The following is a 27,640-nucleotide window of genomic DNA, read 5'->3' on the forward strand; positions in this document are numbered from 1 at the left end:
AAGTGCTATCACCTGTATGTTCAAAAGAATAAATATTCCCTTTTTCAGACATTAATTACATCCACATCATAATGCTTATGGAGAAGGAAAAACACAACTATGGTTAAGTATTTGCATGTTTCAAGACCCTTAGTAAATCAAGATTCTGTATTCTGCTGTCCTCCAGAAACAGTTGTTAATGAGAGCTATAAAATAAAAGCAACACATCCTTTGTTCAGGAGATGATTTGTCTAATCTCTTCATCTTGTGTTGACCAATTGAAAGACTATGTGCTTACCACTGAGAAGAGAGGAAAAAAAAACCAGAGAAAAGATGCAAAATAGCATAAAACAGAAATCTCCTTTTTCTTTATTCCCTCATGCCATTTCCAGTCATTTCTCAGTCCCATGGCTTCTGCACATATTTCCTATCAGCTTTCAACTTTCCTTCTCCTCCAGTTAACTCTTTTATATTCTGGCCTGAGGCATCACTTCCTTGAGGACATTGTGTCTGCTACCCCCAGACTACACCAGACTCTCCACTGAGTACTTTCATAGAGCTGTAATAATTTCCTTCAGAACCCTTATCTGAGTCTGTATTTGGACATTCCTTAATGTGATTATTTCTCTCTCTCACTAGTCTGAGAGAAGAAGGACCATGTCTATTTATTTTTCTTTATTTAATTCATTTCATTAGTACACTGCCTGGCATAAAATTGTCAATAAATCATCCTTGATTGAATTAATACATTAATGAATGATTCAGAATTTAAACTGAATGTCTGAAAAATCAAGGAAGAACTATCCAGATGATATGAGATAGTTCATATACTCAAAGTTTTGAATATACTTTTCTCTCTTTCTGTAATACTATATGTATCCTTTAAGATTCAGAGTAAATATTGTCAATACTATTTCTTTGTGAATTTTTTTTTTTACTATCAAGGAAACTTCAGTCACTCCCTCCTCAAGAGCATATATTTTTGATCACCTCCGTGATTCTTCTGCTGCCTACTTTGAGAAATGGTCACTGGTCTCAGAATGAGAAATGCACAGACAACACCTGAACCTAGTCTGTGCCTTGAAGCTGAGCCACCTCAGACAGCACAGGAGCGAGGACAGAAGCCATGGGCTGTCATAAAGCCACTGAAAGTTGAGGGTTGTTTATTAAACAACATTATTGCAGAAATAACTGGCTAATGGAGCTAGTAACACTTTAACCTGATCACATCACCAAAGGGTCAAAGTAATCAGATTTGGTTTATAGTGATACTAATACATGTGAATAATTATTTGCCCATATTTCACAGAAAATATTTTGCTATGTATAATGCGGTGTTCTCTAGAGTCATTTTAAAATCATTAGAACAAATTAAAAAACTGAAAACTTTTTGAGTATTGGTTAAATAGCTTTATTTTCTCTCCCAATGCAACTTCAAAACTAATTATCCAACCCCTTCTTCTAAACCCAAGAGCCAAAAAAAAGGACTGTTTTTACAAGATTATGTAATTTATTTTTAGTGTCAAGTTACAGACCTAATGGCAGACATTCAGAATTACTAGTCGCTGAATTCAAGTTTGTTTGATACCACATATTATTCAAGGTTCTGTGTGATCTAGGTTTTGCATAACAGTCATATTTTTCTTTTACTGCAACTAATCATTCTCTACATAAAAAGTAAATTGAACCTAAGGTACCATATTAAATGTTATCTTTGGGGTATAATCAGTAAAGATTCTGATTTCCCTTGATAGTAAAAATTGTTTTGCTGAGTAAGATCTTGGTTCTTAGTGGGTGTTAAGTAGCCATGATATGAAAAAGAATAAGGCCAGCATTGATGTGGGTGACATGGCAGTGGGGGGATCCCCAAGAAGTGACTACATATCACGTGATTGGGATGGGGAGTGCTCTGCCCCTTCTCTCTGTCCTTGGGTTACCAGCTGAGAGTGTGCGGCATCAGCACTCACAAGGCTTGTGCTTTACTCCAGACACTGATGACTTGTCTATTCTGGCACAGTTTTAATTTCATTTATTCATTTCTCATAGGCCTGGCACATCAGCAGTTAGATGACGAGCCAGGGTGTTGTGCCTTATATCTGCCACATTAATATTTCTTTTCAGCAGTGGGCAGACTCAAAAAGGGATTAGCACTTCTTTCATCATAGTGTGTTTGAGTGTTTGACATTCTGATTTTCTTATTACCATCATCAACCTGAGATGGAGGAACGACTGAACAGAAGTAATGGTAGCATGGCCCTCCATAATCAAAACTCAGTTGCTAAGAAAAGACGTTCAAATTCAGACTGGTACTTAGTACCTCTTTAGGAATTAGGAATGAGGAAATCAGAATATCAGAAGAGAGGGACTGGATGGACTCTAGCTAATGTTGTCTGTGTTCACATTCAAGAGAAGTACAAGCAGTGCTTTCATTTCTTGAGGAAAGGGGAGGTATGCAGGAGGAGTCCAGGGGAAACAGAGAAACTGAAAAGAGAGGACTAGTTTTCTAGTTCCTCCTGCGTATATATTCCATGGTGTCTTCAGGAACTTTGTGTCATATACGTTTCTTTTCTGTTAGACAGTCATATGTGTGTATAAATACTGTTCCAGGTAAGCAGCGAGTATATAACAGAAAGATACCTGAGTTCAAGTAATTGTGATTTTATTAACTACTCAGTGTCCTTAAGTCCATACCAAAACCACTTTTGGTTTTGATTTTCTCATCTATTACATGGGGAAATAGGATTATAAATTTTCCCTAAACCCCCTCAGTTCCACCATTCTCCAGAGCCAACCAAATTTTATCTCAAATTATTTAATTGTAGACTACATAGCTAAGATATTTGGGTTTTATTGGCTTCTTGTGTCAAGTACTTTGAGTTATCCAAATGATAGGAGAGTCATCAATGTAAATAGTTTTACAGTCGTAACTGGATTTTATTTTAAAAATATGGTTGAAATAATGACTATTAATACTGCACTTAGACATAATGATAAATTTTTAGGGCTAAGCAGTGTTTCAGAAAGTAACATAGTGCATTTTTATGATTCTGGAAATGGAGAGACTGATAAACAGAAGTAGGGGAACATCTATTCAGTATACATGCTACATAAATATAGTGTCAGCATAATTTTTCTGGAATTTCTGAGATGCATGTCTTCTATATCCTTTTATAATAAAATGATGATCTAGTAAGTAAAATGTTTTTTTCTGAATTCTGTGAGTGGCTCTAGCAAATTAATTGAACCCAAGGAGATGTCATGGTTACCTCAAAATCTATAGCCAGTCAGGCAGAAGCACAGGTGACAACCTGAGCTTGAGACTGGTGTGTGAAATGAGCAATGGGGGCAGTCTTGTAGGACTGAACCCTTAACCTGTGGAATCTGATCTAATCTCCTAGTAGATAGTGTCAGAATTGAGTTAAATTATAGGACACCCAGTTGGTGCCCTGAGAATTCCTTGGTGGTGGGGGGAAACCTCCCCTATATCGGAATTTGGTAGGCAGAACACGTAAGAGCTTCCTTACTCAGAAAATACCCAATCAGTTTCATTCTGCTGCCAGTGCACTACTCTGTCTAAACGTTGCTTATAGTTCTCTTTGTCGGGATTTAAGGGTCCTCTCTGTGGTGATTATAGATACGATCTTATCTTAAAACAGAAAATTTTGAGTCAGCCTTGTTTCTGCTCCAGGATTTGCTTTGATTTTCATTTAAAAAATGTAGTTGAAATATTGAAGTCCTGAGAAGACCAGTCAGAGGATTTTGACTGTCCATTTTCTCTCTAGTCCTGTGGTCTGCCACGTTTAAATATCATGTAAATATCAGCCACGCTGCTTTCCTCAGCTCCCTTTCTCTTCTGCTCCTTCTCTCCCTTTTTCCTTCCCGCACACCTTTCATGTAGTCTGTTAGAAAATCCTTTTGGCTGTTTCTTCCAAGTGTACGCCATCTGATGACTATTCCTCACTGCTTATTCTCCTGATTTTCTCTCACTGGGATTATTACATATCCTCTTAACTAGTCTCCCTGCTCTCATTTTTCCCTCCACTGTTTAATATCCACACAGAAACCAGATCATGAACTGTAACATAAGTTAGATCATGCCTTTTTGTTCAAGACCTTATAGAGCCTCACATTTTTCTCAGTTTAAGTGCCAGAGTCCTTATAATGGCTCACAGAGTCCCATGATCTGCTCAGAACTCTTGAAAGCAGGCAGTTTTGTCTGTTCAATTCACTTATGTATATTTAGTATCTTAAACAGTAAGGTACAAGGTTAAGTGCTAAGAAAATATTGATGTATGAATACTGTCTAAGTAGTTATTGAATCTCTGTCTTGGATCACTAGGACAAATGGGTGATGTGGAGACTTCCAATGGGGGGAGTTGTTCTGACTTCCTTTGTTACTTCACTTAGGGTGGAAATGATGGGCCCATGGGGACAGACAGTCTGAACATCCTTATATTGTTGGAGTTAGTGTTAATAGTGACGATTAAATTTTATTTGGTTACCTCTTTGGGACACTGATAATCAGGTTTCTCTGTTCTCCAATAGAAGCATGTTAGATCTTATAAAGATGGTTTCTGGACAGAGAAACTTTTCATATTAATTTGGCAACTTGAAGTAGTCCTTGTTTTCAATATAAAAATTTTTATTAGTGGGAAAGAAAAGCAGTTCTTTTATTATTGAAATATAGTCAGTTTACAATGTTGCAACAATTTCTTGTGTACAGCATAATGTTTCAGTCACACGTATACATACATATGTTCATTTTCATATTCTTTTTTCATTATAGGCTACTAGAAGATATTGAATATAGTTCCCTGTGCTATACAGAAGAAACCTGTTGTTTATCTATTTGGTAATAGATATAGTAGTTAATATCTGCAAATCTCAAACTCCCAATTTACCCCTTCTCACCTCCCTCCCCCTCCCCGTCCCAGTAACCATGTGTGTTTTTGATGTCTCTGAGTCTACGTCTGTTTTGTAAAAGTTCATTTGTGTCTCTTTTTTTTTAGATTCCACATACACACGATACCATATGGTATTTTTCTTTCTTTTTCTGGCTTACTTCACTTAGAATAACAATCTCCAGGTCCATCCATGTTGCTGCAAATGAAATTATTTTATTCTTTTTATGGCTGAGTAGTATTCCATTGTAAATATATACACCACAACTTCTTTGTCCAGTCCTATGTTGATGGACATTTAGGTTGTTTCCATGCCTTGGCTATTGTAAAGAGTGCTGCTTATGAACATTGGTGTGCATGTATCTTTTTGAATTAGAGTTCACTCTGGGTATATGCCCAGGAGTGGAATTGCTGGATCATATGGTGAGTCTATTTTTAGTTTTTTAGGGAGTTTCCATACTGTTTTCCATAATGACTGCACCAAATTAGATTCCCACCAACAGGGTAGGTTCCCTTTTCTCCACACCCTCTCCAGCATTTATTGTTTGTAGACTTTTCAATGATGACCATTCTGACTGGTGTGAGGTGATACCTCATTGTAGTTTTGGTCTGCAAAAAAGCAACTCTTGATGTAACTTGCATAATAGTCACAGATGATTAAATATATCCTTTAAAAAAAAAGGATATAAATAATCAATACAAGTTTTCTTCAGGTTTGTAAAGGTGTGTTTGATCTAGCATCTCACATAATAGGTCCACTATTTTTCCACTTCATTTTTCTTCACCTGAAATTTATGAATTAGGCTATTATGAATAATAACATCTCCACATTTGAACTCAGTTCCCAAGAATTCTAAAAATGGCACAGGTTAAGGACCTAAGTGATAAGATTTTTGTTTTAAAAGCTTTCAAGAAATTCTTGAAAAGATCAATCTAGTTTAATATGTTTAAATTAAAGCACACTTTCAAAGATCTGGCCAACCAACTTCTTTTTTAATAATCAGCTAAAACATTAGTTCTGGAATAAATTACCCTATAGAAAGGCTGGAGTTCAATCCATCCAAACATTTTCGGAAGCAAATTGACTGGTTAAATTTCTATTGCCTTTTTCACAATAAGTTTGATTTTCCTATGGCAAGTGTTCTTCCCTGATACCAAGCTGAGGAAATTGAATATATAGCAATAGATTGTAGTGTATTAGGAAATTAATGACACTCTAAATGCCTCAATAAGGTACTATCCCTAAATTACTCTTAGGTAGTGAATAGACAGTGGGGAAATTTTAAAAATTAATAGTAATAAAATTATATGAGAATACTTTTACAATGTAAAATTACCTAGAGTGGGAAAATATCTTTCTTAAGAACAAAAGCAATATGTTATTTCCTTAAATCAAAAATATCCATAATGTACTTATTTTTACCAATCTTTAAGTTGGATAATTGAGTTTTAAATTGAATCACTCATATTATTCATTAAATCATACTGTTTATACTCTAGCATACTTCAGGTCTCAGCTTAAAACCACAGATGAGCTGTAGACTAGGTGAGTTCCCATTGAGTTTTCTCATAACACTACATGCAGTATGGTAAACATGGTGCTTTGCCTTGATGCTCTGATGCTCTGTTATTATCCGGAAATGGATCCTATGTTTTTTCTTCCTACTCTGTTTCCCCTGTACTTTTTCACTTTGTTTTGTGAGAGTGTAGTCTCTCGGATTTAAGTGAACTCCTGGGTGGATTTAAGGGAGAATGCGTCACCAGATCCCTCCCTTGGAAATATTTCCAGAATGTATGATATCTAACTTATTGAGATTATGTGGTAAAAAGATAACTCTACTAAATCTGGTCTCATACCTCATACCCATAATGCAGCAGAATCAGATACACATACACACACAGAGACAGTGTGAAAATGTAAATTTACTTAAAACAAAAGATACATACATGGAGAACCTCTTTGAATGGTTTTCTAGAACACAGTTTTTCTTCCCTCTCAACCAAGTCTATTTTCTAGTGCTATTTTCACAGTGAAAGTTGCATTTACCAAAACATGAACACCTTATGTTTTCATAGAATTTCATCTCCGAAATTTGGTTCTGTTAACTGCTTGATTGTTCTGTTCATTTTCACAGTATATTTAAATACGTGAATGACTTGCTTTTAAAGCTGATAGTATTTTTATATTCTATGAATATGTGAAACATTTAAGCTTATTTTTTAAGCTGACCTTCTGATTTTAAGCAGTTACACACACACACATACATACATTCCTTTAGATTTTATTAAATTCTGTTTTTGACAGTTTTTCTGATATATTTTCAATGTTTCTAAGACTGTTAGTAATGACAGGTACAATGTCATGAGCCAATCACTTGTAGCTGTATCTTGGCATGATTTATTCAACTGCATCCATATGTCTTTTCATTGTAATATTAAAAAAATATTTCCTATTGCCAACTATGTGCTAGAAAATTGTGCCAGATGCTGTGTATACAGTCATAAGCAATACAGCTCTCATTTCTACCCTCTCAGAGTTGGTTTCTAATTCTTATGAAAGAGGTGGAATAAGCAATTATATATATAAAGTATAGTAAGTGCTATGATGGAAAGAAGTACACAGTGTTATCAGAAAACAAAACTGCAACTCACCTACTTGACAAGACATTTGAAGTTTTAAACTGAGAACTAAAATACACTAAGTATGACCATTATGATTTAGTAAATGATGTTTATTTTATTCACGTAGCATCTCTTGGCCCCCAGTATACTACATGTCTGACATATGTAGGAAGTCAAAAAAATAATAAATGACAGATGAATAAAAGAGTTTGGCAGACAAAGAGGTCTGGTACAGTGTCTTTGGTTCAAGGTGACAGAGAGAAGAGAAAATACGAAGGATTAAATGTGAGTGAATATAGAGAGAAAATGTTCACTATTACTAAGTGAGAATGATGACCAGAGTCTCAAGGGTTTGTAAGATGATTAGAACATACTGAAATAATCTAAACAAAAGATTCACATAATTATATCATCAAATAACATTTCAGAAAAATGACTCTGGCAGCTCAGTGGAAGATACCTTGGAGGGGCCAAATCCACTGGAAAAGATGATTCAAAACCCTGTAAAGATTATCTAGCTGAGATCAAATTGTGCTCCAGACGAGTAAGACAGCAGAGCTGTTGTGAGAAATGTGGGTATATTCATGAACTAGCTTAGAAACATAGACGTTAGTTATTGATTAGATGTGATAAATATGGGAGATTGTGGCATCAAGGGTGGTCGTAGCTCCTTAGGGAATTAAGATAAAAGTGACAGTTTAGGGAAAAATAGGCTTACACATGATGCCTGTGTGATATCCATGTGGAGGTTCTAGTTAACAAGTGGAAATAAGGCACACGAAGAGGATATCAGTTTTCTTCTCCATAAATTGATAACATATCTCCAAGATGAGAAGGGTAGAATTTACCTAGGGATTTGAATGTCTGGTTTGTAGGGAAGTAATTGTTTTAGCTGAAAATTCATTTCTGAGGATTTTGCTCTCCTCGAGGCTAGGAAGTTTAGGCTGCTTGTCAATAGTGGTTGAAGAGATGGCTCATGGATCTAAACTAGATAGCAAAGGAAGTGGAGGCAAGAGGAAGTGGAGAAATGAATTAAATGTCTTCCTGAATCCAAAATAGCATTTAGGAGTATTTGAACGAACGATATGGAGAAAGCATTGCTGCTGTTCTAGGTTAGTGTGTGAGTTTATTTTTTTTTTTAAATAAGAGTAAATGTATGATCTTATGTCGGCACCTGCGGAGAACTGTACTGGTACCGTGCATAAAACTTAATTTCTTGGAAGTAACCAGGATGCAGAATAAGCCTTGCTATCTGGTTTACTTTCCAAACAGCAAAATTGAGAAGTGGACTCAACATCAACAGGGCCAACACTATTCAAAACTTAAAGTGGGTAAGAAATGACAAATGTCCAACATCTCTTCTTCTACTTACTTGACATTTAGGCCAAACAGTTGGCGCCTAAGTGGAGGACTATTTTAACGTAGAAATTGTCCTCTTAAGACAAATGAACTATCATTATGAATATATCCACTTTTATCTTAATCCTGGGTTAAAAACAAAAAAATATAGGGCTTTCTTGGCTTGATCAACCATAGACTTACTTTTATTTAGACAATAAAAATTTTCAGTATATTATCTGATCAAAAAAAAATCAACCAACAGAGGTATTTTGTGGACCACAAATTTTTAAAGTATCATTGATATTTTAGGGAACCAAAGATCCCTGTTCTATAACAAAATTAAATGGGGGCTCTTTCACCTCCTAGCCAGTCTTGCTGTTGACAGATAGGTAGTATCAGTTTAAATAGATACCATTCTCATCTCAATCCTTTCAGTATTCTCCAAGAGAAATCCCTTGCTAAGATAAACGATTCCGATCTCCTTTAGAAAGACCGAAGTTATGAGATACATGTTTACTTTCAGCAGCTTCAGGTGGTTGAACATATATAGAGATTTACTTAATTTTTCTCAAAATAAACAAAAGTTCAGGAATGTAAATGTCTATCTTGCTCGGTAGATAATTGACTATTTTGTAGAGAAATCAATTCCAAGGATTTAGTTACTGTGAGAATGAAGATTCTGAAACAAAGAAGATGTGGAATAAAAACCTGCTTAGCATTGTCAAAACAAAATGAACTGTACAAATGCAGTCTTTTGGGGAAGTAGGGAATGATTTTTCTGTCAGTGTCCTTGGGAATCTGAGTTTGCAATACTAAATTATTCCTTATTATCATTTTCAGCTTACCACCTGAGCCTTCTAAATTTTATATGGCCTAGACCAAAAGAAATGAAGTCAGGGAGAGGCCAATACATGATACTTACAGATAAAATTAGTCAGGAAGCAATCTATGTATGTGTGCTTGTAGATGTATATTCACCTGTCTTCAAAGCACTGCTTGTTGTCCTAATCATAAAGCAAAAGTTGAATTAGCAGTCCAAGCACTGACTTTATGCTATCACATCTAAAACACAAATTGTCTTCAAGCTTTAAATCTTCCTGACATATGATTTAACAATATTATATATGTTCCATTTTCTCCTTTTACTTTTGACTAAAGAGAATCATGATGTCAAAATTGTACAACCGGGTATGGTAACCCATAACCACATTTGACTTTTTAAATTAAATTAATTAAAATCAGATACAATTAAAAATTCAGTTCCTAAGTCACATTAGCCGAATTTCAAGTGCTCAATAGCGACATTTGGCTAGAGGCTATCCTACAGAACATTTCCATCACACTAGAAAGTTCTGTAGGACAGTGTTGGCACAGAAAGATTTTAAGCTGAAAGCACTACTGTATGAAGCTATATGATCACTCCTAACCAATCCAGGTTATATTTTTTATGGTTATTTTCCAATAAAGAAGCAACGTATGTGAAGGGAAGTTACATTGGTGTTTGAAGTGTTAGGAAAAAAAAATACACAAAGACAGAAGCAAAGGTTATCCATGTAGGTTAGAGTCTTAGTCTAATCCACAAAGTCTGTTTAACTCTAATAGTCATTGAGCTGCATTAACCATCAATAGCAGGACTTTCAGGTCCCTCTGTTGCTTACAGGTTTTTGGCAGAAGTTTGTTAGAAGGAGTGAGACTGCATATTCTTATTGGCAAATCTCCAACTTTAAAGATACTTATACAACAAAGCAGTGAATAATCCAGTATATAATTCCGTCTGATTAGATTTATGGATTTATTTACTAACCCAATTGTAACTAATAGGAATGGAATTCCCCCAAAGCTCAATGATTATAGTAGATTGCATTTCCAAAGATTGCATTTCCAAAGGCAACATTTTCCACTATCTCTGCTTTTTTGTAATGTGACCTTTTTTCCCACATCAAAGGTGGAATCTGTTTTATCCACCTGAATTTGGGCTGTCTAGGTTTACCAGCCTTCCAGATTTGCTCAGGAATGCTCAGATTTTAGCAATGAAAGTTCTGTGTCCCAAGAAATACTTTGCTTCCAAGCAAAGTGACCCTAGCCATCCCTATGATGTTTTGACCAGTGGAATACAGCATAATTATCTGTAACTTCTGAAACTGGGCTTTAAGGGATCTGTAACTTGTCTTCACTACCTGGAATACTCTTCTTAGACCTAGTCGCCATGCTGGGAGGACATGGAAGAAGCCAAATAGGAGGCCCACATCGGGGAGAACAAAGACCCCAGGGCACAGCCTCAGCTGACCTCCCAGCGAGCTAGTCTAGATTGACAGTCTTGTAAATGAGGCCATTTTGGAAATTTCAGCCATTACTGTACCCCAGATGACACCACATTAAGTGAAAAGAACAGCTTGGTCCGTCCACAGAATCATGAAAGGTAATTAATGGTGGCTATTGTTTTAATTCTCCAAGTTTCAGGATGGTTTATTCTGCAGCAGTAGATAATTGGGACAATGAGTGACAAAAGATCAGCAACTACTCAGAAGTAAGTGTTTAAAAATTAAATATTGTGTGTGATAGAGTATTGGACTTGCAATCTCTGCTGATTTTAAGTTCCAGATCCTCATTTGCTAGCTGAGGAATTTATAGCAAATCACGTACTCTTATCTCCTTATCAATAAACTGGAGATTACAGTACCTTACAAATTTGGGGAATTGTCAAGTAATACATACGAAAAATCTTTAAAACATGGAGTGCTACATTAATACAGGTTAGTGTTACTGTATCAATCATAAATGAACAGATCAGTTATCCTGTTATTAAACTTTAAATATAACAGTATTCTTGTTTATGGGATGAATCTTATTAAAAGGGGGCAGTTTAGATAGAGGTGAAAGTTTGCAGTTGGTTTCCATGATAGTTTATTAGTAAAATCGTTTGACTTCTATCCCAATAGGGAAGAAATGCAACAAATCTTATTTCCAGCTTTGCCAGGCACACTAAGGTCCTTTGCACAATGTGGAGAAATATCCTTTCACATTCACTGAGACCCCATAACATTATTTTAGACCTTGTGAGACTCCTCCATATTACATTTTACTGTGGCCCTTTCATTTTACCATTTTAAAGTTTCAAAGTTTACTTTGCTCTTACCATTAAATTCGCCTTAGTTTTCCTATTTTTTGGTTCATTTTCTCTGTGAGGGTAATGTAAAGAGGATAGCTCAGAAAGGAACACACAGCTTCAAGCTCCTGTGATAACATAAGAAAAAAGTGATTCCCTTGGCAAAAGAGTTTTTGAGAGAATAGTAAAAATGGGAATGTTGTGTATTAAGGGGATTTAATGCACATGAGGTCTGAAATCAGTTAGTTTTGAGGATTTTTTTTTTTGGTTATGAAAATTCTTTCTTACTATTCTGTTTGGCTAATATACAGAAATACTGAATTATGAAAAGTTCAATTAAAAAGGTCAACCTTCTCACTTCCAGGTATTCCTACAGAAATATTAATTAAAACAAACCACTATAAAAGAACAGAAGGCCCTAATTATTTTGTGCATCAGAACACATTTCAGAGCATGGAAAAAATAAGGCTGAGTTTTTACAAGACAAAATATTTTTAATCTTTTTTGTGGTTAGTACAATACTAGGGCATTTTTAAACTTGTTATAGAGGATCCATTAAATTTTACTGCTGAAATTGAGGGAGGAAAATTACACACATGGGGTTCTTTAACAGGTTTTGTGTCTAACAGCTTTAACACTCTCCCACTGATTTTTGTCCCTGCCCTGATGGGTAGCCTTGAGAAGTGCCTGTTGTCTGGAGTCTAATGTCGCAGCAATTAAATTCCCACAGGAAGCAGCAGCTTTAGGAGATGTGATTAGATTGGAGACACTGATGCTTGTTTTGATTTTGAAAATGCATCATCGATCAAGGCTACTGATTTCAGCAACTGCTTGAGCTGAGGGAGGTGTGGGCTTAGCTTCTGGCTTTCTATTTAACTTCAGGGAAAATGAAGTCTTACCCTGCCTGTCAAGCCTTTACTCTGAAACGTGGTCAATGCCTTTAGCAGATAATCCCAAAAATGTCAAATAACCTTTATTTCCCAGAGGTCACGTTGATCTTCTTCTTCTCATTCTGACCTCAGAACAGACCTATTCATTTTACATCTGACATCAGACAGAGAGAAAACAGAGTAAGTTTTATCTTTTTTTCCAGGGTTTGTTGAGATGCTTTTGTGTGGTTGTTACTATGTCTGCACACCACCCCCCTTCCCCGTAACAGAATGTGTTTTGTGTGTGTGCACGCATGTTTGTGTGTTATCGGTAGTTCAAGGCATGTCACAGAAATTCTAAGCACTTCATTTAAGCCAATGACTTTTATAAACAAAGGAGAACATCACTGATACTAGGTAGTCTCCAAATGAGACTAAAAATTGAGCAAGTTTGTAATTAACAAAGATTTTCTCCAATCACCATTTTGGAGCAGATTTCTCTCTCCCGTAATTACCAACCCCCTAAATTCCGTAAGATAGTCTTCAGTGGCCCTAAACATCTGAAAATGGAGTTAAATGAGTCCACTCATACTACTGAGTGCAAGATATTTTTATTCACATGAAATTGTCCCCTAATATAGGTGCCTCTACAGTACTCATCACATATTGAAATTTAATTGGCAGAGTGACATACACAGTGAATATACATATAATGTGAATTATGGAACCAAGTGAATATCTGATCAATTATATCAGTAAAGTAGACTAATCTGTACTGTTTAAAATCCCCCCACTTTCCCCTGAAAGACGCTTTAAATTATTATTTTACTTCAGCCACCAAATGATCTATCTTAAGGTTGATGTTTGTCCCAATATAATTTCACCATTACTTTGGAAACACAAACTCAAAAAGTTAAAAGCTGCTTTTTTTTTATTGTTTCCATAATAAAAAAAAAAAACTTAGGGAAAGTACTCGTTTATAGTAAGCCCTTCCTAAAATATTTATGTTGCATTGAAATGTATAGTCTTCCTTACATGCAAACTGCCTTTCAAAAAACAAAAAGAGTAATGTGCTTTAAAAATAAGGGTGATACAGTGATCAAGCATGCATATTCTTGATCTACACAGATATGGCTTCAATAGCTAGCTCTGTAGGAACCAATTTAATACTAATTAATGACTTATTCATTAATGTTTTCTTGGGTGCGTACTATGAGTCAGCAGTACGCTGGGTGCTTAGATTACAAACTAAGACAAATTAGGAACAAAGAGTTTGGGGTGAGGTAAAGAAGAGTGATGTGCGTGCACACACACACACACACACACACACACACACACACACCCCAGCATCAATGGAGAGCTTCATTAAGTATTGTGGCAATATCAAGGAAGGACACCCAAAGTGACCTGGGTCCCTAGCCTTTCCTAGACATGCAATGACAGTCTTCGTCACAGAGGATGAGGGGTTATATATTCATCAGGGACACTGACTTGGAAGTATTCACGACAGGCTATTAGCATGATCAAATGCACAGAGGTGGAAATGGCATAGTATAATGAAAAGCATGAGACAGGGAATGCAAAGGATGAAAGCTGGAGAGAATCACAAGGGCCAGCCACTGAAGACCTTGAATGTCCTGTTAAGATGCTCTGACATTGTTTTCTGGATGATAGGTGGCCGGCAAGCAGCAAAAAGTTGTAGTCAAACTTTGCATTTGAAATAGAAAATTCTAGCAACAATGGAATGGATGCATTTACAAGTGCCTCTGAGACCGGTTTAGGCCTGGTCCTTAATCTTTGCAGCAGAAGATGATTTAGGTGAAGAACCTGAGTCAAGTAAAGAGTTTACATTAGTGTGTCAAGACCATTATTTGAGGGGAACTGATAGAGGTGTCCCCTTCTCTCACAAGACATATTCCATGACTTCTCCTACCCATCAGATGCTGTTACCACTTTACCCCAAACCACCTCCATAATTAACTGGTTTCAGTGATGCCACTGCAAGAAAATGAGCTTTTTTTTTAAACAAAATTGTCAGACTCTTGAACTGCATTGACAGGACAGTATTTAAACCTGACTCACCTGGGCAGGAGGACTACTCTGCAATTAGAGACAACTTCTTCCACAGTGGGAGGGTTTCCTCTGTGTTTTCTCTGTTACAGAAATTGAATCTTTTGCAGCCACAGCTGGTCTCAGGGAGCAGATGTTCAGAGTAAAAGAAGATGAGAATGTTTCATTTTTGCTGGTTGGTTACAAATCAGATTTAGGAGATAAAAGGAAGGTTTATGTAAAGGAGGCAAAAACCAGAGCCAGTCACTGGAATGTTAACGATGTGGAAACATCTGCTAAAATGCCAGCTAATGTCAACAAGGTATTTTTTGATTTAATGAGGGAATTTCAAGCCAGAAAATGGGAGATGTCGTTTTCCCCTTTTGCAGGCGGGAGGGGTGTGAAATAGTATTTATTGTGGTTCCGATTGTATACATTGAGATGTGCATAGCCAGCTGGCCAGGTTCACATGGGTTATACATTAAACACAGCCCTGGGGTCTGCTCTTTGTGGGGTGCAGAGTTGTGGGGGAAAGCTCCCACACTCACTGTTCAGTACAGCTTTTTGGGTCTCAGTTTTCAGGGGACCTTGGCTCCCTTTTTTTTATTTTTTAGCACTTTCATTCTCCATCTTCTGACTCCCCTCCTGCTTCTTTCAAGCCAAATTGATCTTCCCTTAGTGACTCACCATCTCCAGCCCCTCCCAGATTTCATCACCCCACTACGTCTGCTGATCAGCTCCGTATGCTGGAGAACATTGCTTGACGACCATGTTACACATGCACACAAACATAAATATGCATGAAATTTGTAAACAATGGAAGTCCCAAGTAGAGAAGAAAGAAGCTAAGGATTAGTTGTGTCATGAGAAAAAAAAAAGAATAAAAGAATTAGGATGAAGTGAGTTGATAATGGAAATCGTTAATGTTGCACTGATACTGAAAATGAGACTCATTCATCAAAAACACATAGAGAAGTCATTTTAGCGCATGGTCAAGAAGCTTTCATGGGTATTATAATACATTTTGATCAATGCTAAACATTTATTTTTTCAACCACTCAATGTACGCTAGTTTCTGGTGACGTGCTGTATGACGCTTTGCAGTAAAAGACATAGCTTAATGATTTCAGGATTAATAATCTCAGGATTCTGTAGAAAAACTTTATCTCCTGGCTTTAATAGAAAAGTTAAGATATAAAGTACATATAAAAAAATTAAGTATATCATCCTGAAATAGTGACAAAGTGAATTATGTGATATTATTGACTATTTTATCTTATTAATATTCAGTAACACTGCAGACATCATTTTGGTAGTGCTTTGATTATACCAGACTAATTTTTTTCCCAAGTGCCCTTCATCTGGTATACAATACTGAAAGATGTTACAACATCACATACACACATATGAACAGATAGGTGTTTATATAAACATATATACACATACCTTCATATACATTCATACATACTCACGTGTGTGTATACTCACATATACATATACATACTCAAGATATTGGCAGGTTTTTTTTTCAAATAGCAGATATTTTCAAATAAAGATATTCTGTAAAAGACAACAGTTTTTTAAAAAGAGGTTTAGCTGGATCCCTGGCTGTCAACAGCTCTGAGCTACCAGCTGGAGGGGAGTACACGGGAGGAAAAAAAAAAAAAGAGAGAAAGAAAGGTTCAACTGGGAACTTTCCAATAGAATGAAGAGGAAACAAAGGTACATTCACACTAGTGGATTGTTCTTCATGAAATGGGACATTGATGATATTCAGATGCAGTAATAGGTATACTTCCCTTAAGTTTAGGAGGAGCATATTAGAAAGCCCTGAAGTATTTATTAAAAATAAAACTATTAAATAATATGCATGTGCAGACCTAGGATGATTTCATCATGTTGACTGGTAACTTCTGCAAAAGCAAAGATAATTTTTCTTTCTGGGCATGTGGAGACAATTGACTCAACTAAATAATTTGAAATTTCGGAACCAGTGGTTGGTGGATATCCTGCCCCTTATGTTACTGTGGGTTTGTTTTGGTATTGTTTTGTTTTTATTGACATTTTAGAAGATGGCTAATTTCCATTTAAATGTAATAATATTTTAAAAATATAAGCCATGATACGCATTGAAGATAAAAAAAAGAAGGAAGGAAGGAAGGAAGGAAGGAGGACTGGAAAGAAGGAAGGAGAGAGAGTGGAAAGGAGAAGGAAATTGAAAGTAAAAGAAAAAAGGAAATAATAGGAAAAGTAAAATATGAAAATGACATTTTCCAATAAATAACATTTCATGGCAATGTACATGTTTTCATGTAAGTACTGTATAACAGGAAAAATAGTGTGAGCTTAAGTACAAACTCAAGATTGTCAGGAGAACTGATTAATTTTGCTCTCATTCCCATTTTCTCAACAATCTTTGTCTTCAGAGTGGATAAATGCGGTGTCACTCTGGGTTCGCTTGGCAATCTTAAAATTGTCACAAGAATGGATTGGGTGCCGTTTTCTCTTCTTGTTACAGTCTTTGTCATGAGCTCTCACAGGCCTTTTAATGCTTGATATGCTCTCCTTCTCATTACATATTCTCATTCCCATAACAAAGATTATAATGAAAGAAGAAAATGTCATAAAATTAATCCATTCTCGTAACAGTCTGTAACGAGGGCAGAAAATTGAGCAAAATTAATCCGTTCTCATAACAATCTGAAGATTGTAATGAGAGCAGAAAATGGCATGAAATTTATCCTTCTTGTGACAATCTTTAAATTCTAACAGGGCAGGAATGGGATACAAGATTAACAAGCCCTGGGGACAGAGGCTCTAACTAGAACTGAAAATCATACAAAATTAATTTGGATGTGTGTGTGTGGGCGTGTGTGTGTGTTTGACAAAGGCCTGAAAAGCCTGAAATTACAGTGCCTGGTTCCATTGGGATGTCTTTCTAAAATCAGTAAGTATTTTAATGTGCCTTAAAATACTAGAGCCTGACACCTTTGCTAAGATGGTGAATTAAAACAAATATGGGTGTTCACTCTTCAAGTAGACCCCAAGGGCAAAACTGCTTCTGTAAGTAGGATGCTAAAGAAAGTGCAACTTGTTATTGAATTCATGAATTCATGAATAACCCATTTGTTATCCAATAACTTTAATTTAAAAATCTTCTTTTAAAATGAATAACACGGTATATTTAGCCTAATATAGAGCAATCGTTGTGTTACCACAGGTCTTAATACATTTGTATATACAACTGACCCATGTGTGTGTTTGGAGTGTAAACTCCAGTTTACCGTATTGTGACTCATTTCCACTGGCAAACATAAGTGGCCAAATATCCAGGCTTTTGGTTTACACTAACTTTTTTAATAGTTTGCCTAATGTATATAATTTCTTCACTTTGGTCTCAATTGAATGTATAATTGCCTTCCAAAATGTTTTGGTTTTAAAAATCCTCAATTTCTAAAAGGAAGCAAAGGTCAGACCATCCTTGCACAGAGCTGCAAATTTATTCAAGCAGAACATGAACAGTTTTTTATTTGCCTTTATAATTGAAGTATAAACAATGTGGTGAATTAATGTGCTAATTATTCTTACTTATGAGGGGACACATATTTGTGCATAGAATGGACTTTTAAAATACTAGTTTAGCACTTGTGTTAAAACATCCATTATAAATGGATTTATGAATATTTGCATACTTTATAACAATTATAGACTTTTTTCCATAAGTACAGGGCTTATTATAAACAAGTGATAATTTCATAGCTTAAACAACAGCCCACCGTTTTAAAGATATGTAATAGGAGCTAGTAATGAATGACAATAATATTAAACACTTTAAAAAGTTTCATTTTTATGATATCAAAATGAAAAGCCACATGTATATTGTCGTGTTCCCTCTTTAAGGCTCTGTACCTCTAAAGATATTTCAGAAGATTATGAGTATATCAGTGAAATTGTGATAAATTATTGGGACGCAAACCTATTTTGTAGTATTTTCCTGAAACTTTATAAGGAAATACCTATTTGAAGAACCTTGCTATTACATATAATTATATCACTGGTTGAGAATATATTATTGAACATCAATTGTCTTAAACATAAAAGGTACTATTTCAATAAATCAGAGGTATAAGTTAGCATATTTTTAAAAATACACTCACTTTTAGTTGCAGCTATTAGGTTTTTCATATCTGGAGACTAGACTTGAATGACTTGCTAAACTCTATCATCTACTGTTTCTTTTGACAAGAAGAATATATAGTTGTAACTACAATTAAGAGTGCTTTTTTATTTTTTATAAAATAGCATTAGAGTCTTGGTCAAAATAAGTAAATCTGGGCATGATCATGGCTCCGTATTTTGAGAAACATGCCAGGCATGGGCTTAAATTGTCACCCATTTTTCTACATCTAGAGGGAAGATAAATATAGTGATTCATAGTACTTGTGAAACCTTCAGAAAGTAAACCTTTGCTTCATGGAAAAATGAGAAATTTGGGAGGTTGCACTTTTCATCATCAACAAAAGCTATTTTTGTAGACCAAAGAAGAAATGAAAAACTTTTCATTTATTTAGCTGTTCCTGGAAAGGTTGTAAAAGGTCCTATCATGAAAGACGAAAAGGAAGAGCTGTTCATAGAAAGCTTTTAAAGAACACACATCATAAGCACAGATTCATATGGTAGGTGGAATATTGTAGGAAGGTGCAGGGGGCAAAAGCACCAGGATACGATCCCAGAAAGAGGAGCCTCTTCTCTGTACTTTTTCCATTGTTCCCACCTGTTTTATACTTAGCTATAGGTATGTTCCAATTTAATGTAGCATTCTGCGTGGAAATACAAGTTTTCAAAAATATATATAAATGAGTGTAAGTTGTCTTAAAAGTTTGTTTTACTGAATAGTCCACTGTGGGACAGCTTTAAAAAGTATCCTCATATAATGCCGGTGCAGTTCATGCCATTATCAAATTTGACTGCTAAGGTACTCCAGAGTCCTTTTATCTGAACTTATTGATAGAAGAACCAAATAACTATGCATCTTATTAAGATGTAAAAACAGCCATTTCTGATATATGCAAAATGGAAGATTTGAACTTTATTGTAGCATAATTATCAAAAATCTTTCATCTGAATTACACAGACAATGTTTGTGTTTTTACCAGTGATACGAAAATTGCTTTGCTATGGGGCAAATGCCAATAGACTGAAGTACTCAGAATGGCGGGTGAAAGGGGCCCAGGGGAAGGAGGAAAGGACCTGATAGTACAGAAAGGAGTGGGAGGCCAGGGCACAGTGCAAGGAATGGGTGGACAGACAGCAGAAAGCTTCCGGATGGCGGTGATGTTAAAGGAGGGTTGTTGGATTTGATGAGTTTGTTCTGTGTATACAACCAAAAAGTTTCCTCTGTGTCATCTGCAAAGTATTAAATAATTTATATATTGGTTGCTAATTCACTTGCATAAACAGAATTTTGTTTTTGGAGTTTGAAGAATGGGACAAAGTGATATTGATGATATTGAGTTGTGTATATATAAGAAATGGAGAAGAGATAATACTAAAAGGAAAAAGAAAATAGTATTCAGTATTCAGGTCGCAGATAAAAGTTTTACTAAAATAAAGATAATTAGACTTGGAATGTAGCTGTGTTTCCTTAGTACGGATTATCCCTCCAAACGCTGTCACTCTTCGAGTATAGATATGCCATCAAATGCTCTGCCCCTGAGCTGTACCCACTAAGTATAGATGTGATGCGAGATAATGACGAGATTGTTGACTCAGTGGTAGGGAGAACTTTGCATCCAGTCTCTCAAAGACCTCTTACTCTTGAAGTTGCTCCAGTTTCTTCTGCATTTCTTAGGCATAAGGAACCATTAATGCTCCATCCCAAGAAGACCCTGCCAGAGGGGTACTTCCCCTCCCATCATTGCAAATAGAAGGTGACTTTGTCTCCAGCTCGAGATATTCCTTGGAAACCACAGGTGTTTATTCTGTGGGAGCTGTGTTCCCTGAGAAACAGGATCTCTGTTCTCTAGTCTAGAACTATGGATGGGTTTATCCATCTGCTTCTCATTTGCTTTTGGTGATAACTACTTGTCTGTAATTATTTTCATGAATAATGGATTTTTCTCAGGGACCTCATCTGCTAAGGCTTAAGCTCTAAGACAGAACACTTTTTTTTATTCTTATGTTATTTTGGCATTTGTTTATGTTTTCCATACCATTTTGCCTACCAAGATTACCTGAAGATAGTGCCAGAAATTTCCATTGAATTCCTTTAGTTTGTCCCTGTTCTGTCCCAATAATTTAATTTTAATTTTTTCTATTTATCAACCACCTCTCTCAAATTTTATTTATGCGTTATGCTCCTCTGTGAGTTCTCAAACTGGAATAAAATTTATTATTTATATATTAAACCCCTAAACTAGAATTAAATATTGAATGTGAATATGAGTCGAAACCTACTGAAAAGTATAGTTATTTGCCCAAATAAAGCCTAATATGTTCAGCCAGTAAAATGATCGCTGTGTATTTTTTTAGCAATACTAAAGTCATAAAGTAATTCTGCTGTGTCTTAAGTAGTGTAGGTAATTTCCCCAGGAGTTCATTGATAATGTGCAGCATTGCACTGGTACTTCATTTTAATAAGAATGAGACAGGTGACACATTGAGTCCAGCAACATGAATGGAGAAAAAGTGCTTTGTTTAGACATAGCAGAAAAATACCACTTTATATGTAGGCATTTATTTAGCCTTTATTTCAGACATTTTAACAATTGTATCTTGTCACTTCTGACAGCTGTTTCTTACAACCAAGCTGTCTTGAAAACTAGTCCTGGGTCCTAATAGCTCTGACACTTCGTATAATGCTTTATAAGAGATAAGAAAATAAGCATGGAGACTAAAACTGGAGTTAGGTAGGAGAAAGTCTCAGTAGGGTGGAGGTGAGTCACACTTTAAAAAATTTGAGAGGGATCACTTTTATTTCAGTCTCCAGATGTTTTCAGGTTCCCTTGTAAAGCGAAAGGTGTAACAAAATGCTTCTTATTAGAACTGTGTTGACCGTTATGACAGAATCTTTTTCGAAAACTTTGTTTTAAAACATATTAATTGACAAATTGATAAAATGTTTATTAGTAAAACAAATATGTATTGCATGAAAAGGAAATGTGCAAACAATAATATAATCTGCACATTTATTGGCTTTTAAATAACTTTGGTATAATAAAAAGATTTTTTTTTCTATTCAGTGATGAGTTTTCTTCAGTCAGTAAGCAATTTTCTTCCCCTTCCAGGTACAATGGAAATCAAGTCTATTTCAGAGTCAACTCCACCAATGAATTAGAATGAAAGAGAGAGGAAGCAGTGAATGTAATGTTTAAATTTATAATAACTTGCACCTGGAGAGTGTAATTTTTATGCTATTTTGCTAAAACATCTATGACCTGTTGTAAGTAGGGGGCTTAGATGTTCCACATTAGACATAAAATAATTAAAATATTTAGGAGAGCATGAATTACTTGAAATGGTAGCTTATTGTTTTCTGTCTTGATTTGTACAGCTTGGGAATTGTACAGAGGAGGGCAGCAAACCATGACTAATGTTGGCAGTTTATCCAGCCGATCTCATTTATGTTTGATGCATACTCAAAAGGTTTGCAAAGCTTTGTATTTAAAATGTTATCTTTATTATTGTTTTCTTCTAGGTAACTCAGGTCCTCTTCCTCCGAAAATTGTCACTGTTTGTCAGAGGAACCGTTGTGGATTACCTCCTCTTTTCCACTCAAGTCCTTCTCTCCCTAACGCTGCCATTCTGCTGTATCCTCATGTGAAAGTGGTGATGATGACTGTCTCCGGAATTTGGTCAACATGTGAAAACAATATCCCTCTGTTTTCTTTCTGAACATAGGTATTTTATTGAACCATTATAAAGTTATGTGTAAAGAATATTCATTCATAAAGCATAAATGTTATTAAAACAATGCAAAACACTTTGATATTAATGCATTAAATGTGAAACTGATAATGAATTATATAAATTATTACTTTTAATGTTAATGGAGAAGTATTTTGGGGGTATGCACTTCAAAATCCACTATATACTGTATTATTATTTTCTACTTTAGTATTTCTTCAGTTTGAAGATTGTTGATCATTTCTGAAGAAAACAGAGATTCACTAATAAACTAATATTTTAATGTTTAACTCATGTACTTACCAACTGAGAATCAGTGAAAGATTTAGAGAAAAAAATTTGTGATTGCCTAAATTGTTGCTTAGCTTAATTGTGAGAACTAGTTAATTTATACTGATTATAAGCAAAAAATAGCACAATGATAAATTGCCAAATATCTCATTTATTATTTTATTTCCATTATACAATCAAGAAAACATATGTTTAAGATGGAAATTTTATTTTACCTTTTCCTTATAAAGCCTTCTCTATTGCTATAGATGTTCCTGTTTAACCTTCATGTTGTAGTTTCTACCAACGGATTTTCTTATTAAAAGTAAGTTTATTTAAAATTATACAACTAATATATTTAAGTATTTAAATTAAAGAATACGTACATATATTGAGCAAAAATTATTGTGATCAGGGAGTCCATAGAAATTTTTCACTCATGTAAATGAATACCTGCTTACATGTGGATTCACAGGATGCCTGTTTTTCTTAAATTTTTTTATTTAGTTTGTCATGTGGACAAAAATAAGGGTTGAATATAAAAATACATGGAAAATTTATTTGAGTTTTATTTTTAGTGGAGTACTATTCTAGTTATTATTGCTACGTAAAAATTGACTCCAAAGCTTAACGGCTTAAAGCGACAACAATCATTTTATTCTTTCTCACAGTATCTGTGGGTCAGGAATTTGGGAATGTCCTGGCAGCACAGTCTGGCTTCAAGTCTCTCTTGCAATTGCAGTCAGGTGGTGGATGGACTCGTGGTAGCACGTGACTGAAGAAGCCGGGGGCTTTGCTGGACATCTCTTTTTTTTATGTAGTTTCCTTGTCAGGTTTTATTATCAGCATGATGCTGGTGGCATAGAATGAAGTTGAAAGTAATGCTTGTTCCTCTATTTAGTAGGAGGTTTGGAGGAACATTCGATATTATTTATTCCTTAAATAGTTTGAAGAATGCATCCGTGGAAGCATCTGAACCTGTGCTTTTCTTTTTGACAAGGATTCTATACATGGGTTTGATTTCACTTACAGGTATAGGATTATTGAGATTTTATATTCGTTTTCTATCAGTATTGGTAAATTGAATTTGTAAGAAATTTGTCTGTTAAAAATTCTAAGTTATTATCAGCATATTTTTGTATATATTAGCCTATTATATTTTTAGTATTTATAGTAAATATTGTGATGTCCCTATGTTATTCCTTGATACTGGTAATTTGTGTATACTCATTTATTTTTTATCTCTTCTGCTGGGTGTTTATCGACTTTATTGTACTTTTCAAAGATCCACCATTTGGCTATACTGACTTCGTCTATTGTAGGTTTATTTTTGATCTTTGGTATTTCCTTATTTTAAAAAATTATTCTTTTCATCTTTTTTTACTCTGCCTTTTATTTCCTGATCTTTTTCTAACTGCTTGAGTTGGAAGCCTAGAGAATTTATTTCTTAACCTTTCTTCTTTTATAATACTGGCCTTTGAAGCTTTAAATTTCCATATGAACAGTGCTCTAAGTATATTACACAGGTTTTGATATGTTGAATTTTTATTATTCAGCTCTTAAGTATTTTTTTTTCATTGAAATATAGTCAGTTTACAATGACATACATATATTCCTTTTCATGTCCTTTTTCATTATAGGTTACTACAACATATTGAATGTAACTCCCCGTGCTATACAGAAGAAACTTGTCTATCTATTTTATATATAGTAGTTAGTATCTGCAAATCTCGAACTCCCAGTTTATCCCTTCCTACCCCTTTCCCCCCATAACTATAAGTTTGTTTTCTCTGTCTGTGAGTCTGTTTCTGTTTTTTAAATAAGTTCATGTCTTTTTTTTTTTTTTTTTTTTTAGATTCTACATATGAGTGATATTATATGGTATTTTTCTTTCTCTTTCTGGCTTACTTCATTTAGAATGACGATCTCCAGGTCCATTCTTGTTGCTGCACATGGCATTAGTTTATTCTTTTATAAGACTGAATAGTATTCTGCTGTATAATATACCATAACTTCTTTATCCTGTCATCTGTTGATGGACATTAAGGTTGTTTCCATGTCTTGGCTATTGTAAATAGTGCTGCTATGAACACTGGGGTGCAGGTGTCTTTTTTGAATTATAGTTTTCTTTTGAATTAAGTATTTCATAATAAATTCTACTGTTTTCTTTTTTGGTTCATTAGAAGCAGTTTCCTTAATTTCTAAACACCTGCAGAAAGATACAGTAGTAACTCTGCTAGTGTGTTCTTCGTTATACATTTTTTAACTGCTGAGAATTTCTTTGTGGTTCAGGTTAAGATCTAATTTGGTATATGTTCTATATATACTTTAAAATAAAAGTTTTTTTCTGCAAATGTAGGTATAATGTTCTACAAGCATATGTCAGATAAGTTAGTGAATTATATTGTTCGAATATTTCTTACCAATATTTTTCATCTGTGCCATCCCTTGTACTGAGAGATATGTGTTAAAGTATCAGGCAGGATTATTAGTTTCTTTCTCTCTCTCTAAATTCTGTTTCCTTTATTGAAGTTGTATGTCCTGGTGCATATCAAAATAGTATTTGTATGTGTTCATGTTGAATTAAGCCATTTATCTTTATGAAATATTTCTTTATATCACATGAGTTTCTTGCCTTAAGGTCTGTGTTATCTGACATTAATATTAGCACCAGCCACTTTTGTTTCCACAGTGTTCACATGGTGGATATTTTTTCATTCATTTACTTTTAAGTTAATTGTGCCCTCATTTTTAGAGTAGGGGTGTGTGTGTGTATTGGATTATATAGTATATATGTTATTATATATCATAATGTGTAATTATATATTATACTATAATAAATATATATATATATGTAATTTTAACCAATCTGCAGATCTGTCAGTCCTTATTGTCTTTCATTTAATCAATTTTCAAATCACTTAATACATTTTATCTTTTGGTTTTACCTTCTTTTATTGTTCTGTTGATTATTACTCTAGAGATTATAATATTCATTTCTTAATTTATTAAAAACTGCATTAAACCAATACATGAGCCACTTCCCAAATTATGCCACAGGTAGACTCCATTTACCTTTCACATGCCATTTGTTCTACTGGTATCTTATGTTTTACTTTCATTTACATTATAAATTACACAGTCAATACTTAGTGTTATTTTAATATGTCAATATTCATTGTATTTATCGGTTTATTTACTCATTTAGAAATTTTTGGTCTTTATTGCAGTTTTATGGTTTTATCTGGGGTGCTTTACCTTCAGCATAAATAATTACCATTAGTTTTTCTTATAGCTCAGACCTGCTGGAGACAAATTATATCAGCTTTTCTTTCTCTTTTTATAAAACTTTTTTTTTAACTCTTGTTTTTGAACAGTATCTTATTGGTATTTATAACTTTCAACACTTAAACCTATAATTCTATTGAATTCTGCCTTTTGTAGCTTATATTGAAAAGCTAGCTTTCACTGTTACTTTTAATGTAATTTGTCTTTTTATTCCTTCATCTGCTCTTAACATATTTTCTATCTGGATTTTTTTTTTATCAGTTTTACTATAGTGCATTTTTCTGTGATTTTCTTTGTAGTTACCCAGTTTTATGTTCACTAAACTGTTTAAACCTGTGGTTTTATATCTTTCATCAGGTTTAGTGAATTCTTAATTATTTTTCCTCAGTATTTCTTTCAATATTCTCTTCTTGTCTCCTTATTGTAGCCCAATTACATATATGTTAAATATTTTGAGCTGTTTCACCTGTACCTTCTATTCTTCCTCTTTTTTCCTTTTTTTTTTTCCTATTAGCTTCAGTTTAGATATTTTCTCTTGATCTCTTTTTAAAATCACTAATGTTATCTTCTGTTTGTTATAGACTTCTGTTGAACCCATCCATCAAGTCCTTAACTTAGGTACTTGTATGTTGCATTTATAAAATGTAGATTAGATTCTTATTTTTATTGATTCCAAATATATTTTGAAATTATTTCTCTTTCCATCCATTTTGCCTGTATTTTATTCCATTTTATTTAATGTACTAACTACGCTATTTGGAAATCTTTGCCTACTGCACTCAGTATATGAATCATCTCTGGTTCTGCTGTTGACTAATAAACATAACTAGTACTTTTTTTATGATTTTGACATCTTAATATCTTTTGAATATGTCACTTTTTGCAAACTCAGTAACAGAATCAAAATAAAGACATTTAGTTCTTTAGGGATCTAAGCCAAATCTTGTGATCTTAAGCAGAATGACATAATACAATGCTAACAATGGGGTTTAAACTCTAAATAATAACCACTTACCTACATTTTTCCTTAGGAAACAGCCAAAAGTCCAGTCCTTAAAGGCATGATAGTGCAACTTGATTTTCAAAGGACAGAATGGCCCAAATTATATGCTGGCTTACCTATTGATGAACCAGGTCAGAGCTGGCCAAGGATTGATGAACAGAGAAAGTATTTACGTTGTGAAAAACTGATTCGAGGTCCAGACAAATTTCTGGTCACTTAATAAGAAAGCAAGTAAAAAATGTTAAAAATGTACTCACACTGATAATTGATTTTGCTGAGATCTTCCACTGGAACACCAAGTTTGAGA

This window comes from Camelus dromedarius, chromosome 3, assembly GCF_036321535.1.
Source record: "Camelus dromedarius isolate mCamDro1 chromosome 3, mCamDro1.pat, whole genome shotgun sequence".
Lineage (NCBI taxonomy): Eukaryota > Metazoa > Chordata > Mammalia > Artiodactyla > Camelidae > Camelus > Camelus dromedarius.